The following is an 18,626-nucleotide window of genomic DNA, read 5'->3' as shown; positions in this document are numbered from 1 at the left end:
TATAATACGTTTATAGATCGGGCTGCACGTTCCGCAGCAATACAATGTACGATGTTTTACGAGTATGCGTGCATGAATCTGTTAGATATATATATGATATATGATGTCGGCATGATGTCCAAAGACTTATTTGATATGTTCCTAAATTGGCATTTAAGAGATAAGTGATATGATTAATGTCTTGATTTTCGAATGATAGCACGTCTGACTACTCCATTAAGTTTTGATATACTTTGATATGTACATTCGGTTCCAAAAGCTATATTTGATTTTATTCATCACGAGATCCGAAAGGTATTTAACATGATTGTTCCAAAATCTGTTATATGTAAATGTGATTATTGCTTTAGTTTTCCAAAATGGCCTCTGAAATGTCCGTAAAGGTTTTGTGGTAAAATATCCGTAACTTTCCTATACTAGCTCCGATTGGTTTGAAACTTGTTCTGAACCTTCAGGTGTTGATAAGTATACCTATCTATCGGGTCTCGATTTATGTGTATATGGTTTCGCACTACTCTGTTCATGCAGCTCCAATATGTCCTTCACTGAGCCCGGGCCAGGATATGTTCTCATGCGTACTCCTCTGCTTTATTCACCGCGTCCCTCTCACTTGCGGACCGGGGAACGTTATATATGATATGTTGACATGATGATATGATGACGGGGTGGTGGCCAGGATGGCATGTGATGATTCTATTCACCGCGTTCCACAAAAGAGGGCCGGGGCACGTTACATTCATATATGATACATGATATTGACATACATGATATAGGATTCACCGCGTCCCTCACCGAGGGCCAGGGCACGTTATTTGCATACATGGTACATGATTTACCGCGTCCCTCACGGGAGGGCCGGGGCACGATATATGTTTACATGATACATGATCTACCGCGTCTCTCACGGGAGGGCCGGGCACGTTATATGCATATATGAAATATAATTCTGTCATGCATGATCTGTGTCTGGAAAGTGAGCTCTTTTGGCACTCTGGAAGATTCACTTATTTATCTGTACTTTTCTAACATATGACATCGGTATACGTGATTTGTGTCTGGAAGGTAAGTATCTTGGTATTCTGGACGGTGTACCTAGTCCTGTACTGTCATTCCGGTTATGATTCTATTTTCTGTATTTCATACCTTACATACTCAGTACATACTCCGTACTGACCCCCTTTCTTCGGGGGCTGCATTTCATGCCCGCAGGTACAGACGCTTATTGTGGTGATCCGGCAGCCTAGGGTGTCCATTCTGCTACTTGGGAGTGCTCCTTTGGTCCGGAGCCCACACTTTTGGTACAGACTTTTCCGTTGTATATTTAGGTGTATATGACTATTCAGGGGTACGGCGGGGCCCTGTCCCGCCAAATGAATCTGTTGTCTTTGATAGAGGCCTGTAGATATGTATGTGGGTCATGGGTCGCTATGATTCTGTTATGCCTGTGTAGTTTGCGTTTAAGTGGCTCCAGTTGCGGTGATAGCCTTAACGGCTAGTACGTGTATATATATATATATGTGTGTGTGTGTGTGTGTGTGTTTATACGATACGTTTGTTATCTGCGACCGCTTAAGACTATGTCCGACCTTAGCATCTTTATGAACTAATCTATGTTGGACAAGAATAAGTTATGGATATGTCGTTCGGTTAGTAAGTGTGTATGGGTGTCCAGCTCGGGCACTAGTCACGGCCTACGGGGTTGGGTCGTGACAAAAGTGGTATCAGAGCGGTTTGTCCTCGGAATGTGTACAGGCCGTGTCTAGTAGAGTCTTGTTTATCGGTGTGTTGTGGACCACATCTATAAACAGGAGGCTACAGGACACTTAGGGTGTTACCTTTCGTTGGATCTTAGATCGTGCGATAGAGCTGTGCCATTAGGATGATTTCTTTCAGACCGACTGTTATGTTTTCAGTAATGCCTCCGAGGAAGGCGACGGCGGCCCAGAAGGGCCAGGCAGTGGCAGGAGAGACAAGCCAGATATAGAGAGTTACTCGGGATCGTGCTCAGATTATGCCCGATGTTGCACCCCATTCAGAGGGTTCTGCTACACCCCCATCAGAGGAGCCTGGAGCGGAGGACAGGGCGATGAGAGATGTTGTGCAATTATTGACGACCCTAGTAGCAGGACAGGCTCGTAGACGCGGGCTAGGGGGTGATGATGGTGACAGGCGTGATAGTTTGAGGGTCCGTGATTTCTTGACCTGTAATCCCCCAGAGTTCTACGGGTCTAAGCCCGAAGAGGACCCCCAGGATTTTATTCGACAGATGCAGCGCACACTGAGACTGGTCAGGGCTTCCGAGACTGAGTCTGTCGAGCTGGCCTCACACAGATTGAGGGGCCGTAGCGATTAATTGGTACGAGTCTTGGGAGCTGTCCAGAGGCGAAGATGTTCCTCAAGCCGTGTGGGACGAGTTTGTAGCCGCTTTTCTCAGCCACTTTTTGCCCCAGAGTTGCGGCTGGCGAGAGTTGACAGATTTTTACAGCTGAGGCAGCGAGGCAGGAGTGTCCGAGAGGACAGTTTGGAGTTTGATTCTCTGGCCAGATATGCACCTACCATAGTAGCTGATATGGCTGACCGGATGCACCGTTACGTGATAGGGCTGGATCGCTACTTGATTGACAACTGTATGGCGATGGCATCGCAAACTGGTATGGACATTGCCCGGTTACAGGCTTATGCGCAAGGGATGGAGGACGGACACAGAGAGGATCAGTCGGGTAGAGATTGTGATAGGTGACATCCCAAGAGGGCTAGATCAGCTGGGTATTCTGGGGAGTTTCGAGGCGGACAGCCTCAACAGTATGTTAGACAGTCTTCTCAGCCAGCGCGAAGTGCACCCCCACAGCCTACCGGTGAGAGGTTTGATAGCGTCGGATATTCAGGAGCTGGTCAAAGCTCTAGGGCTTCCGGTTCGCAGGCAAGTAGAGAGGTCAGCCAGACGAGGCCACTTATGCCTCAGTGCTCCCAGTGCGGCAGGCGCCATCTGGGAGAATGCCATCGCGCCACTGGTGCCTGTTTTTCTTGTGGCCGGCTGGGCCATGTTATGAGGGAGTGCCCATTTAGGGGTGGTGCAGGAGGTTCAGCCCAGCCCACTGGATCAGTAGCTGGTTCATTTTCCCCTTCCGTAGCTATGCGGCCGACACCGGCAGGCCGCGGTAGAGGCCAAAGCGGAGCTCCCGGTTCTAGCGGTCCTTCGAACCGCTTATATGCTTGATCAGCCGACAGGACCAGGAGGCGTCACCAGATGTGGTTACGGGTATACCGTTGATCTCCTACTGAAATTTATATGCATTGATAGATTCCGATTTTATTTTATTATATATATATATATTCCCCCTGATTACTAGAAGAACTGGGATAAAAACCCAAAAATTGATAGGACCGTTTGAGGTACTTATTCATACAGATAAAAAGTGAATGTTGAGAATTTAAAAGGCTAACTCGGTAATTACATAATCAGAAAAATAAACGACCCTCTCTAGATCGGAGTAGGACCCGCTACGAGAACCTTCCGGAAATTGTTAAGACCCCGACTCGCCCTAAATTACGTGGCAAAGGTCGTGCGGGGTGGTGGGTGCAATTATACCAGTATTAGCGCATCAAAATGCATTAAATTTTCGAGGTTAAGCGTGCTAGGGCCAGAGCAATTGTTATATCCCGCGTTTTTGTGCAATCGGATAATTCAAGACAATCGCGGGAGGACAACAAGCAAGGCCATATTTTTATTTTGTTAAGCATATGAATGGCTTAAGAAGAATTTAGAAGTGGAATTATTAAGAAAGGTCGAGGACATAAAGGGAAATTCACAATATGCCTCGCGGAATTATGGAGGAAGACAAAGGGTAAATTTGAAATTTGGAAAATAATTTTTTTTTCATAAGTGGCAAGAACAAAAAACAAATATGTGGGCTTGACCATTTGGGCCAAGTGGCCGTCCACTTCTTAGTGGGCTTAAGCCCACATGGCTTTTAAATAAGTTAAATAAAAAGATGACAAAGTCATCTTATCTTCATAAACCTCTCTAGAATTTTCCAGAACTTGAAGAACAAAGAAAGAAGGAGAAAACTCCTAGGGACATTTCGGCCATAGTAAAAAACTCCATAAGAAACCTTGAAAAATTCCTCCAAAAATTGTATTCTACTAATTAAAGGGTCCTTAACAAGGTGGAGTTGTTGTTGGAGCAAGAAAAACTTATATTATTTCAAGCTACCAACATATATAGCCAAGTGAAGAATTGAAGAAAAGGTAAGGTTTAAATCTTTCTTATATGTTATGGAAGATTTTGCATGTTGTAGTGTACAAAAATAAGTGAAATTGGGGAGAATATGGAAGTGGGTTTGTGTGGCCGTGTGATATATGTGTGTGTGTAGAAATTATGTTGTAATTATTTTGTTTAGTATTTGGTTGATATTGTTGTGAATGTTATGTGGATAATGAAAGTTGGATGATTTTGGAAAGGTTGTAGTGGTGTATGTAGGATGGTGGCCGTATAGTGTATATTATATGTATAGCCGTATATATGTGTTAAGTGGTGAAAGAAGATGAGCCAATTTTATTTAGAGTTTTGGTTGTCGTTGTGTTGCGGATACTATGTTGTTAATGAATGCATAATAATCTTGTGAAGTTGAAGAAGTTGGAGACTTGCGGTTCGAGTATTTAAAATTGAATACTATGTTCTTGCATGTATGGAAGATAATGTTGTTAGTATGGTGTTGTTGGTATATGAATTATAATATTGTTAATGTTCTTATTGGAGTTGGAAGGTTTTGAAGGAAGTAGTATATTGATTGAGTTGTTATAATGTAACTTGGAATGAATACGGAAATTTTTAGTATTGTGTTGATATTGGGTTGTTAGTTTGGCCGGGTTGAATTCCCGGATTGTTGTTGATTGAAATTGGCCAAGTTGAACTTGGTGGGATGGAGTATTTTACAGGGGAAGTGCTGCCGAAATTTCGGTAGCCAAGTATCATTTTAAGAATTCAATTCTAAAGGCACTCATTATGTTTGGTAAACTTGACCAATTTGTAGATTTTGGCGGATTTGCGAGTTGAATTCGGGATAGCCAAAGGAGCGGAAAGAGGTATGTAAGGCTTCACCCTTCCTTCTATGGCATGTTTTAGACGTATTAAGTTGGACACGAGCCTCGGGGACAACTCTATTCCCCGGAATTCCGCACCTAAAGTTTCTCCTTTTTCCTTCAGTAGAATTGAACTAGAAATTGTGCAAATGTTGAAAAAAAACCTTCCTAGCCCTCTAGAACTTGCATAAAGAGGACTCGATTACCTTAAAACCATGATAAGTAACGCCATGACATATAACATATAAAAATTTAGTACGCCGCCTCATTTGACTCGAGGTGGGCCCACTATTCCCAAATTCCCTCCTATTGTTCCATTTAGCTCATTTCCGTACTATAATCAAGGGAAACTTTTAGATTACTATTCCGACTACTAAACAATAGTTGTTTAACTAATCTATTGACCCTAAGGTATGATCTTCTCCCCAATAGCTCAAAAAGTTTTCCAAACGCCCGCATTTTCCCAAAACAAAGTCTGTGGCAAAGTAAGTTTTTTTGTCAATTACGATGAGTATGTTCTACAATGACATGGATGATGTCAGGGAAGAAAATGTTCATATGATGAATACGACAATGATGATTCCATGATTAAAGATTCCAAAGTACATGAAACGATACCTTATGATCCTGTTTTATGTTCTCTCATGATGTTATACTTTATGGATAGTCTCGCCTTATAATTGTTGTTCCCTCAAGGTGAGACCTGACGACCATGACGATTTCATAATGTAATCGGAGGCTACCGACCTTACGTCACTCCGATAACGTTATAGCTTCTTTTTGGGCTCGCTTGCATGCTATGGTATATATGTATATATGTATATGTACACGGGGAAGAAGGGAGCAGGGCAGAGCGCTATAGACGCGGGGTTACACACGGTACATGTAGCCGTATTTGACTTGATATCATCCCGGACGCGGGATATTTACACACATTCATGGTTAAATGGATCGGCTGCCGACGCCTCGGCAATATATATTATGTTTTATTATCATATATGAACACGAAATGTTTTTTTTAAAGACAGCTTAGCATGTATGGCATCTGCCCTGGGTGGCACATACATGTACAGGTTACTCTATTATCGCTCTATATGTCCTATGATTTCATTATGTATTGGTTGCAATTTATATTCCTCTTTACTATTTTCATGCCTTACATACTCGGTACACTATTCGTACTGACGTCCCTTCTTGTGGACGCTGCGTTTCATGCCGCGCAGGTAAGCAGGTAGACGGGTCTGGTTCTTAGAAGCTTCACCAGCGGTTCACAGAGAGTGCTCCAGTCATTCCGGAGCCACTGTTTATTGGTACTATTTTGTGTATATATATATATTCGGGCGTGACAGTGCTCGGCCCTTCTCGTGTATATGTGTATTATGTCTAGAGGCTCGTAGACAGATGTGTACAGTTAAATGTTTTGTACTTTTAGCAGTCCTAGTCGATGTATAATGTGTTAGTAAAGGTTGTTCGCCTATGTTCATAACTATGCTACAATTGTTAATGTTAAGTAAGAGAAAAAAAATGGTATAGGTCATACGGCCCACTTAGTAATAAGGATATGAGACAACATAAGGGGTGCTCGGTACAAGTACCGGGTACTCATCACGGCCCCTAGTCGGGTCGTGACAGCACTTTTGGGATGGGTGACCCCCTGGGAAGTACACCAAAATTTTCATAAATGTAAATATAAAAGACATATGGGAAATCAGGGGTAACCTAAAGGAAATTAGAATGTGCCAAACGGTTAGAAACCCTAAATGGGTCGGGTAGGCTAAGGCAAACTCGGCCGGTGAAAAAGGAGGAAGCGCAACACCGTTCTGGAATCAGAATAAGTTTGAATAGCGTTTGGAAATGTTTTATGAGCAAAATGGTAGTAAATGCATAAGTATGCATATGATATCCCGTTTATAACTGTACCGATCGACAGGTGGGCCCCAGTAGCCAGTGTTGTGATATATGAAAAACATTAGCTGAACGGAATTTAAGAGACAACAAGTAACATATGGTACAGATGTTACAAATAGACTGATACCGATTCAACCACTAGTTAAGGTTGGAAAGTCCTAAGTATAACGATGCTCGGGAATAGAAAGAAAGCGAGTACGAAAAAGGAGATAGCAATTGTAACGTTTGGAAAATTTTGAAAGAAAGAAAGAGACCTCCCCGAAGTATTATGAGACCCTATAAGGTCAGTTGAACATTCGAGGACGAATGTTCTAAAGGGGGGGAGGATGTTATATCCCGCATTTCGTACATTCGGATATTTCAAGACAATTGTGACAAGCCAAGGGTAAGGCCATATTTTGATCTTGGTTAACACATAAGTTGTTAATGAAAATTTTTGATGTGGAAATATTGGGAAAGGCTAAGGGCAAATTTGGAATTTGGTAATTAAATTTTCATGAAGTACAAGACCAAAAAAAAAAAAGTGGGCTTGAAAATTTAAGGGGCCATTTGGCCATCCACTTTAATGGGCCAAGGTCCATGTGGGATTTTAAAATATGTAGAGAAAAAGATGACAAATTCATCCACTTTAATGGGCCAAGTCCCATGTGGGATTTAATATATGAAGAGAAAAGATGACAAATTCATCTCATTTTCAAGAACATTCAAGAAAAACTTGAGGGAGAGAGAGACAAGGGTCTATTCGGCCAAGAACAAAAAAAAATAAAAAAATTGGAGCCTTCAACTTTGATGCAAAAAAATTATTTCTTCTAGTATTTCTACTAACCCAAAGACCCTCTAAAACGTGGTATAATTTTCGGGGCACGAAAATACCCTATTGTGCCAAATGGAAAATTCTAGAAAAGGTAAGAATTCTATTTTTTTATATATTATGAAAGACTTATATATATATATATATATATATATATATATATATATGTTGTAGTGTGTGGAAATAAATGAAATGTATGAAATTTGTGTGTTGTAGGTGTGTGTGTTTATGGCCGTGTGTATTAAGTTGGTGGAGGAACAGGAATTAAATTTATGTAGTATGTTAATTGTGTTGTTGTGACCCTTGTGATGTAAATGGAAGACAAATAGTTCAAGTTGGCATGAAAATTGGTTGTTAAGTTGTAGGAAAGTATGTGATTTTATTATAGTTTTATGTAATTATGGGAATGGAGTTGTTAAGGTGTAAATTGTTGTTGTTGTTGATGGAATTGGAAGATAAAAATGTGTTGTGAATGTTCGTGTCGAAGATTCGAGGTTTCGGGTGAGGTATGATTTTTGGTGGGATTTTCGGAATATTGTGTAGATTGTTTGAAATGTCCTTGAATTATGTTTGAATAACCTTAAGCTAGTAAACGAATATGTAAGTGACGATATTGGCTTGGAATGCGTAGTTGAATTGAATAATGATGAACTATGTAGAAAGGAAGGTTACTAATATTAGAATGCGTTTCAAATTGATTTTTGATGTTATTGGTATGGTTGTTGGTATTGTTGGTATGGTTGTTGATGAATTTGGCCGAGTTAAATTCTCGGGGATGTTGAATTTACAGGGGAGATGCTGCCGAAATTTCTATAGACAAGTACTAGTTGGAATTGAATTTCTAAGTACTTGTAGCTAATATTTGGAAATTGATAATATTATTGTAGATATTGGAGAGCCCGAGACTTGAATCGGGATTTGATTAGCGAACGATCAAGGTATGTAAGGCTTACCTTTCTTTCTTATGGCATGATCTCTATGAAATGAACAAATGATGTATATGTATAATTTCAAAGAAATTCTCGTTCTTAAGAGCCATTAGGGTGGCTAATATCTTTGACCTCCATAAGTCGTTTCATATGGTTTCGATACGTATTCATGATTCCGAAGTTTATTTGATATGTTTCCGAGTTTGTCTACGATTTCTAATGGCCTATTGATACGAAGATACGTAGTATGGTTGAGATTATTACATAATTGGATAATAAGCCAAATATAAGAATTCATGTCCTTAAAATGATTTTGTAAGTATTAATGTTTCTAACTTTTTCATACAATCTTGGATCGGGCCGAACGTTCCTCGGCAATACTATAATACGTTTATGGATCGTGTTGCACGTTCCGCAGCAATACAATGTACGATGTTTTACGAGTATGCGTGCATGAATCTGTTAGATATATATATGATATATGATGTCGACATGATGTCCAAAGACTTATTTGATATGTACCTAAATTGGCATTTAAGAGATAAGTGATATGATTAATGTCTTGATTTTCGAATGATAGCACGTCTGACTACTCCGTTAAGTTTTGATATACTTTGATATGTACATACGGTTCAAAAAGCTATATTTGATTTTATTCATCACGAGATCCGAAAGGTATTTAACATGATTGTTCCAAAATCTGTTATATGTATATGTGATTATTTGCTTTAGTTTTCCAAAATGGCCTTTGAAATGTCCGTAAAGGTTTTGTGGTAAAATATCCGTAACTTTCCTATACTAGCTCCGATTGGTTTGAAACTTGTTCTGAACCTTCAGGTGTTGATAAGAATACCTATCTATCGGGTCTCGATTTATGTGTATATGGTTTCGGACTACTCTGTTCATGCAGCTCCAGTATGTCCTTCACTGAGCCCGGGCGACGATATGTTCTCATGCGTACTCCTCTGCATTATTCACCGCGTCCCTCTCACTTGCGGACCGGGGCACATTATATATGATATGTTGACATGATGATATGATGACGGGGAGGTGGCCAGGATGGCATATGATGATTCTATTCACCGCGTTCCGCAAAAGAGGGCCGGGGCACGTTACATGAATATATGATACATGATATTGACATACATGATATATGATTCACCGGGTCCCTCACCGAGGGCCGGGGCACGTTATATGCATGCATGGTACATGATTTACCGTGTCCCTCACGGGAGGGCCGGGGCACGATATATGTTTACATGATACATGATCTACCGCGTCTCTCATCGGAGGGCCGGGGCACGTTAAATGCATCTATGATATATAATTCTATCATGCATGATCTGTGTCTGGAAAGTGAGCTCTTTTGGCACTCTGGAAGATTCACTTATTTTTCTGTACTTTTCTGACATATGACATCGGTATACGTGATTTTTGTCTGGAAGGTAAGAATCTTGGTATTCTGGACGGTGTACCTAGTCCTGTACTGTCATTCCGGTTATGATTCTGTTTTCTGTATTTCATGCCTTACATACTCAGTACATACTCCGTACTGACCCCCTTTCTTCGTGGGCTGCATTTCATGCCCGCAGGTACAGACACTTATTGTGGTGATACGCCAACCTAGGGTGTCCATTCTGCTACTTGGGAGTGCTCCTTTGGTCCGGAGCCCACACTTTTGGTACAGACTTTTCCGTTGTATATTTAGGTGTATATGACTATTCAGGTGTACGGCGGAGCCCTGTCCCGCCAAATGATTTTGTTGTCTTTGATAGAGGCCTGTAGACATGTATGTGGGTCATGGGTCGCTATGATTCTGTTATGCCTGTGTAGTTTGCGTTTAAGTTGCTACAGTTGCGGTGATAGCCTTAACGGCTGGTACGTGTGTGTGTGTGTGTGTGTGTTTATATATGTGTTCGTGTGTGTGTGTATATATATGTGTGTGTGTGTGTGTGTGTGTGTGTGTTTATACGATACGTTTGTTATCTGCGACCGCTTAAGACTATGTCCGACCTTAGCATCTTTATGAACTAATATATGTTGGACAAGAATAAGTTATGGATATGTCGATCGGTTAGGTAAGTGTGTATGGGTGTCCAGCTCGGGCACTAGTCACGGCCTACGGGGTTGGGTCGTGACAAAAGTGGTATCAGAGCGGTTTGTCCACGGAATGTCTACAGGCCGTGTCTAGTAGAGTCTTGTTTATCGGTGTGTTGTGGACCACATCTATAAACATGAGGCTACAGGACACTTAGGGTGTTACCTTTCTTTGGATCTTAGATCGTGCGATAGAGCTGTGCCATTAGGATGATTTCTTTCTGACCGACTGTTATGTTTTCAGTAATGCCTCCGAGGAAGGCGACGGCGGCCCAGAAGGGCAAGGCAGTGGCAGGAGAGACCAGCCAGATACAGAGAGTTACTCGGGCTCGTGCTCAAATTATGCCCGATGTTGCACCCCTGTCAGAGGGTTCTGCTACACCCCCATCAGAGGAGCCTGGAGCGGCTCCACCATTAACTCTAGAGGCTCCAGCGCCCGAGCCTCCAGCTCCCAAGCCAGTGGCGGAGGACAGGGCGATGAGAGATGCTATGCAATTATTGACGACCCTAGTAGCAGGACAGGCTCGCAGACGCGGGCTAGGGGGTGATGATGGTGACAGGCGTGATAGTTTGAGGGTCCGTGATTTCTTGACCTGTAATCCCCAAGAGTTCTACGGGTCTAAGCCCGAAGAGGACTCCCAGGATTTTATTCGACAGATTCAGCGCATACTGAGACTGGTCAGGGCTTCCGAGACTGAGTCTGTCGAGCTGGCCTCACACAGATTGCGGGACATAGCGATTAATTTGTACGAGTCTTGGGAGCTGTCCAGAGGCGAGGATGCTCCTCAAGCCGTGTGGGACGAGTTTGTAGACGCTTTTCTCAGCCACTTTTTGCCCCTAGAGTTGTGGCGGGCGAGAGTTGACAGATTTTTACAACTGAGGCAGCGAGGCAGGAGTGTCCGAGAGTACAGTTTTGAGTTTGATTCTCTGGCCAGATATGCACCTACCATAGTAGCTGATATGGCTGACCGGATGCACCGTTACGTGATAGGGCTGGATCGCTACTTGATTGACAACTGTATGGCGATGGCATCGCAAACTGGTATGGACATTGCCCGGTTACAGGCTTATGCGCAAGGGATGGAGGACGGACACAGAGAGGATCAGTCGGGTAGAGATTGTGATAGGTGACATCCCAAGAGGGCTAGATCAGCTGGGTATTCTGGGGAGTTTCGAGGCGGACAGCCTCAACAGTATGTTAGACAGTCTTCTCAGCCAGCGCGAAGTGCACCCCCACAGCCTACCGGTGAGAGGTTTGATAGCGTCGGATATTCAGGAGCTGGTCAAAGCTCTAGGGCTTCCGGTTCGCAGGCAAGTAGAGAGGTCAGCCAGACGAGGCCACTTATGCCTCAGTGCTCCCAGTGCGGCAGGCGCCATCGGGGAGAATGCCTTCGCGCCACTTGTGCCTGTTTTTCTCGTGGACGGCAGGGCCATGTTATGAAGGAGTGCCCATTTAGGGGTGGTGCAGGTGGTTCAGCCCAGCCCACCGGATCAGTTGCTGGTTCATCTTCCCCTTCCTTAGCTATGCGGCCGACACCGACAGGCCGCAGTAGAGGCCAAAGCGGAGCTCCCGGTTCTAGCGGTCCTTCGAACCGCTTATATGCTTTGATCAGCCGACAGGACCAGGAGGCGTCACCAGACGTGGTTACGGGTATACCGTTGATCTCCTACTGAAATGTATATGCATTGATAGATTCTGATTTTATTTTATTATATATATATATTTTCCCCTGATTACTAGAAGAACTGGGATAAAAACCCAAAAATTGATAGGACCGTTTGAGGTAGTTATTCATACAGATAAAAAGTGAATGTTGAGAATTTAAAAGGCTAACTCGGTAATTGCATAATAAGAAAAATAAACGACCCTCTCTAGATCGGAGTGGGACCCGCTACGAGAACCTTCCAGAAATTGTTAACACCCCGACTCGCCCTAGATTATGTGGCAAAGGTCGTGCGGGGTGGTGGGTGCAATTATACCAGCATTAGCGCATCGAAATGCATTAAAGTTTCGAGGTTAAGCGTGCTAGGGCCAGAGCATTTTTGGGATGGGTGACCCCCTGGGAAGTACACCAAAATTTTCATAAATGTAAATATAAAAGACATATGTGAAATCAGGGGGTAACCTAAAGGAAATTAGAATGTGCCAAATGGTTAGAAACCCTAAATGGGTCGGGTAGGCTAAGGCAGACTCGGCCGGTGAAAAAGGAGGAAGCGCAACAACGTTCTGGAATCAGAGTAAGTTTGAATAGCGTTTGGAAATGTTTTATGAGCAAAATGGTAGTAAATGCATAAGTATGCATATGATATCCCGTTTATGACTGTACCGATTGGCAGGTGGGCCCCAGTAGCCAGTGTTGTGATATATGAAAAACATTAGCTGAACGGAATTTAAGAGACAACAAGTAACATATGGTACAGATGTTACAAATAGACTGATACCGATTCCACCACTAGTTAAGGTTGGAAAGTCCTAAGTATAACGATGCTCGGGAATAGAAAGAAAGCAAGTACGAAAACGGAGATAGCAATTGTAACGTTTGGAAAATTTTGAAAGAAAGAAAGAGACCTCCCCGAAGTATTATGAGACCCTATAAGGTCAGTTGAACATTCGAGGAAGAATGTTCTAAAGGGGGGGAGGATGTTATATCCCGCATTTCGTACATTCGGATATTTCAAGACTATTGTGACAAGCCAAGGGCAAGGCCATATTTTGATCTTGGTTAACACATAAGTTGTTTATGAAATTTTTTGATGTGGAAATATTGGGAAAGGCCAAGGGCAAATTTGGAATTTGGGAATTAAATTTTCATGATGTACAAGACCAAAAAAAAAAAAAAAAAGTGGGCTCGGAAATTTAAGGGGCCATTTGGCCATCCACTTTAATGGGCTAAGGCCCATGTGGGATTTTAAAATATGTAGAGAAAAAGATGACAAATTCATCCACTTTAATGGGCCAAGGCCCATGTGGGATTTTAATATATGAAGAGAAAAGATGACAAATTCATCTCATTTTCAAGAACATTCAAGAAAAACTTGAGGGAGAGAGAGAGACAAGGGCCTATTCGGCCAAGAACAAAAAAAAAAAAAAAAATAAAAAAAAATTGGAGCCTTCAACTTTGATGCAAAAAAATTATTTCTTCTAGTATTCCTACTAACCCAAAGACCCTCTTCAACGTGGTATAATTTTCGGGCCACGAAAATACCCTTTTGTGCCAAGTGGAAAATTCTAGAAAAGGCAAGAATTCTGTTTTATATATATATTATGGAAGACTTATATATATATATATATGTTGTAGTGTGTGGAAATAAATGAAAAGTATGAAATTTGTGTGTTGTGGGTGTGTGTGTTTATGGCCGTGTGTATTAAGTTGGTGGAGGAACAGGAATTACATTTATGTAGTATGTTAATTGTGTTGTTGTGACCTTTGTGATGTAAATGGAAGACAAATAGTTCAAGTTGGCATGAAAATTGGTTGTTAAGTTGTTGTAGGAAAGTATGTGATTTTATTATAGTTTTATGTAATTATGGGAATGGAGTTGTTAAGGTGTAAATTGTTGTTGTTGTTGATGGTATTGGAAGATAAAAATGTGTTGTGAATGTTCGTGTCGAAGATTGGAGGTTTCGGGTGAGGTATGGTTTTTGGTGGGATTGTCGGAATATTGTGTAGATTGTTTGAAATGTCCTTGAATTATGTTTGAATAATCTTGAGCTAGTAAACGAATATGTAAGTGACGATATTGGCTTGGAATGCGTAGTTGAATTGAATAATGATGAACTATGTAGAAAGGAAGGTTACTAATATTAGAATGCGTTTCAAATTGATTCTTGATGTTATTGGTATGGTTGTTGGTATTGTTGGTATGGTTGTTGATGAATTTGGCCGAGTTAAATTCTCGGGGATGTTGAATTTACAGGGGAGATGCTGCCGAAATTTCTGTAGACAAGTATTAGTTGGAATTGGATTTCTAAGTACTTGTAGCTAATATTTGGAAATTGATAATATTATTGTAGATATTGGAGAGCCCGAGACTTGAATCGGGATTTGATTAGCGAACGATCAAGGTATGTAAGGCTTACCTTTCTTTCTTATGGCATGATCTCTATGAAATGAACAAATGATATATATGTATAATTTCAAAGAAATTCTCGTTCTTAGAGCCATTAGGGTGGCTAATATCTTTGACCTCCATAAGTCGTTTCATATGGTTTCGATACGTATTCATGATTCCGAAGCTTTATTTGATAAGTTTCCGAGTTTGTCTACGATTTCTAATGGCCTATTGATACGAAGATACGTAGTATGGTTGAAATTATTACATAATTGGATAATAAGCCAAATATAAGAATTCATGTCCTTAAAATGATTTTGTAAGTATTAATGTTTCTAACTTTTGCATACAATCTTGGATCGGGCCGAACGTTCCTCGGCAAAACTATAATACGTTTATGGATCGGGCTGCACGTTCCGCAGCAATACAATGTACGATGTTTTACGAGTATGCGTGCATGAATCTGTTAGATATATATATGATATATGATGTCGGCATGATGTCCAAAGACTTATTTGATATGTTCCTAAATTGGCATTTAAGAGATAAGTGATATGATTAATGTCTTGATTTTCGAATGATAGCACGTCTGTCTACTCCGTTAAGTTTTGATATACTTTGATATGTACATACGGTTCCAAAAGCTATATTTGATTTTATTCATCACGAGATCTGAAAGGTATTTAACATGATTGTTCCAAAATCTGTTATATGTATATGTGATTATTGCTTTAGTTTTCCAAAATGGCCTCTGAAATGTCCGTAAAGGTTTTGTGGTAAAATATCCGTAACTTTCCTATACTAGCTCCGATTGGTTTGAAACTTGTTCTGAACCTTCAGGTGTTGATAAGTATACCTATCTATCGGGTCTCGATTTATGTGTATATGGTTTCGCACTACTCTGTTCATGAAGCTCCAGTATGTCCTTCACTGAGCCCGGGCCAGGATATGTTCTCATGCGTACTCCTCTGCATTATTCACCGCGTCCCTCTCACTTGTGGACCGGGGCACGTTATATATGATATGTTGACATGATGATATGATGACGAGGTGGTGGCCAGGATGGCATATGATGATTCTATTCACCGCGTTTCATGCCCGCAGGTACAGACGCTTATTGTGGTGATACGCCAGCCTAGGGTGTCCATTCTGCTACTTGGGAGTGCTTCTTTGGTCCGGAGCCCACACTTTTGGTACAGACTTTTCCGTTGTATATTTAGGTGTATATGACTATTCAGGGGTACGGCGGGGCCCTGTCCCGCCAAATGATTTTGTTGTCTTTGATAGAGGCCTATAGACATGTATGTGGGTCATGGGTCGCTATGATTCTGTTATGCCTGTGTAGTTTGCGTTTAAGTGGCTCCAGTTGCGGTGATAGCCTTAACGGCTGGTACGTGTATATATATATATATATATATATATATATATATATATATATATATATATATATATATATATATATATATGTGTGTGTGTGTGTGTGTGTGTGTGTGTGTGTTTATACGATACGTTTGTTATCTGCGACCGCTTAAGACTATGTCCGACCTTAGCATCTTTATGAACTAATATATGTTGGACAAGAATAAGTTATGGATATGTCGATCGGTTAGGTAAGTGTGTATGGGTGTCCAACTCGGGCACTAGTCACGGCCTACGGGGTTGGGTCGTGACACATCTGAAAAGGCTAAAATATAGAAGCCAAAAAGAAAGAAAGAAAGACTATAATCATCTTCTAAACAGAGAAATACTTTGATTATATATTCTTCACCTATCCATACTCACAATATGTGTGGTCTTCTCTGTAGAAATGGTTGGGTTTTCAAAAGCCTATAGGGTTGGGACCAAGAGGTTCTATGGCTGCTTCAAAGGATGGGAAATAGTAGACCAAGACCTTGTACTTTGGATTATGCATTACTGTTGTCGTTTACAACATCTGGGCTGAACGCAATGGAAGAATATTCTCAAATCAGTCTACTGGTAATATGAAAAGGCTCCGAGATATTGTGATTTAGCTGCACATAGAAGGATAGAGACATTGCAAACAGAGAAGTCACTTAGATAAATTCATAGCTTACCCTATCTAGTATGTTTGTAGGTGTAAATGACTGAATGTTGCTACTTAGTAAAGGCATAGGAAATAGTTAATTTTAGATCTAACTGTGAGTCAAAATAGAGTAAGTTTCCTTGTACAGAACAAATTTTTGGTTGAATGATTGAATGAAACTCAACTTTTAGCCATAAAAAAAACACGCAGGGCAAGTTCTAGACTAAGATGAAAAACATGAAATATATGCAAAAGAATATCACCTCTCATTGACGCAAGTCTCACTCAAGATGAATAAATACACTCTAAGACAAACAGGGTCATTGCGAACGACAAACTACGAAAGCTATAAAAGAGTCACTACCATGAGCCTAGGTGTCAAAAAGTCTGCTATCAAGCACTCACAGGAAAGTTATCTCTAAAAAAATTAAGCCTTAATATATTAGTGTCAACCATGTCAATTCATTAATCTTTTTCCATTCAAAGGGTTATGTCCTAAAAATAAAAATAAAACTACCCTAAAAATATAAAAAATAACTACAGCCGGTTCAAATACATCCCTCGGAAAAGAACCGATGCACAAAGAAAAATTGAAGGAGATTATTAACTATTAAAAAAATTAAATAAGTTACTAAAAATGTTGGATGTTGTGTTACAACTAAACTTCGAGCTACTTATTGTAGGCCATTAAATTAAATGAATCCTATACTAGGAAAGCAAGAAAAAAATAAGAATAATGTCAAGTGACAAAAAAAGGTTTATGAATACTACAGTCATCCAATAAAAACAAGAATAAAAATCCCAAAGACGATAAAGTGCCTTCCCCACACCACACTTAGACAGTTCGAAGTCCCCATGCATAAACACAAAAGATATCATTGGACATAATAAAAAGTGGAGAAGAAGAAACTCCCTGTATCAAGCCTCATCCCTCTCTGCATCATTCTCACCATCAGTCGAGCCTCCCTATGAGTTTACATCCTCATTAGATGGTAAACTCTAGGGTCCCTCTAAGCCTAGAAACTACTTGGCATTGAAGGACATGGGATGCTATGAAACTAGCTCATCCAAATCAATTTCCCCCTTCTTAGCTTGGTTCCTAAGAGAACTCATCAAGAATAGTGAACACTCCTCTTATCGAGATACATTTTGCTCCATAGAAAGCACAGGACCAAATCTTACACCTCTTTCACGTTTGTGGGGTAAAAGTAAGCTAAAGTGGCCTCAACCTTGTGATCATGTTATTCATCCATAGGGATTCCATGATTCATCAAGTTCTCATTCAACATGCTCAGATAATGAAACCTTTTACTCGTCGGCGCCTTGATTTTCATCATTTGATCAAGAATGATCCTCCGCAAGTTGAATTTCTTCTTGGATAATATAGCATACACTAAACAAACTCAGAGACGGTCAACCTCAATAAAACAAGCGTGAAGAATGCAGCAATTAATCACCTTTAAGGAAATCTTTGCCTCAGTAGTGAAGTAGGAGCGCCTGAGTTTGGAGTACAATTTTTCACCATCTCTGGTCCAAGCAGCAACAATCCCAAGATGACATACTATCTCTCTAATGGCTTTGTAATCAGGCCACATAAAAATTAGTCAAACTCCTCATGGTGATTATCGGTGAAGCTCATCACTTGATTGATTGTTTGATATGAGAAATCCACCTTCTTTCGAACATTCACCATATACTTTAT

This window comes from Lycium barbarum, chromosome 2 (genome assembly GCF_019175385.1).
Source record: "Lycium barbarum isolate Lr01 chromosome 2, ASM1917538v2, whole genome shotgun sequence".
Classification (NCBI taxonomy): Eukaryota; Viridiplantae; Streptophyta; class Magnoliopsida; order Solanales; family Solanaceae; genus Lycium; species Lycium barbarum.
This window is presented reverse-complemented; position numbering follows the sequence as displayed.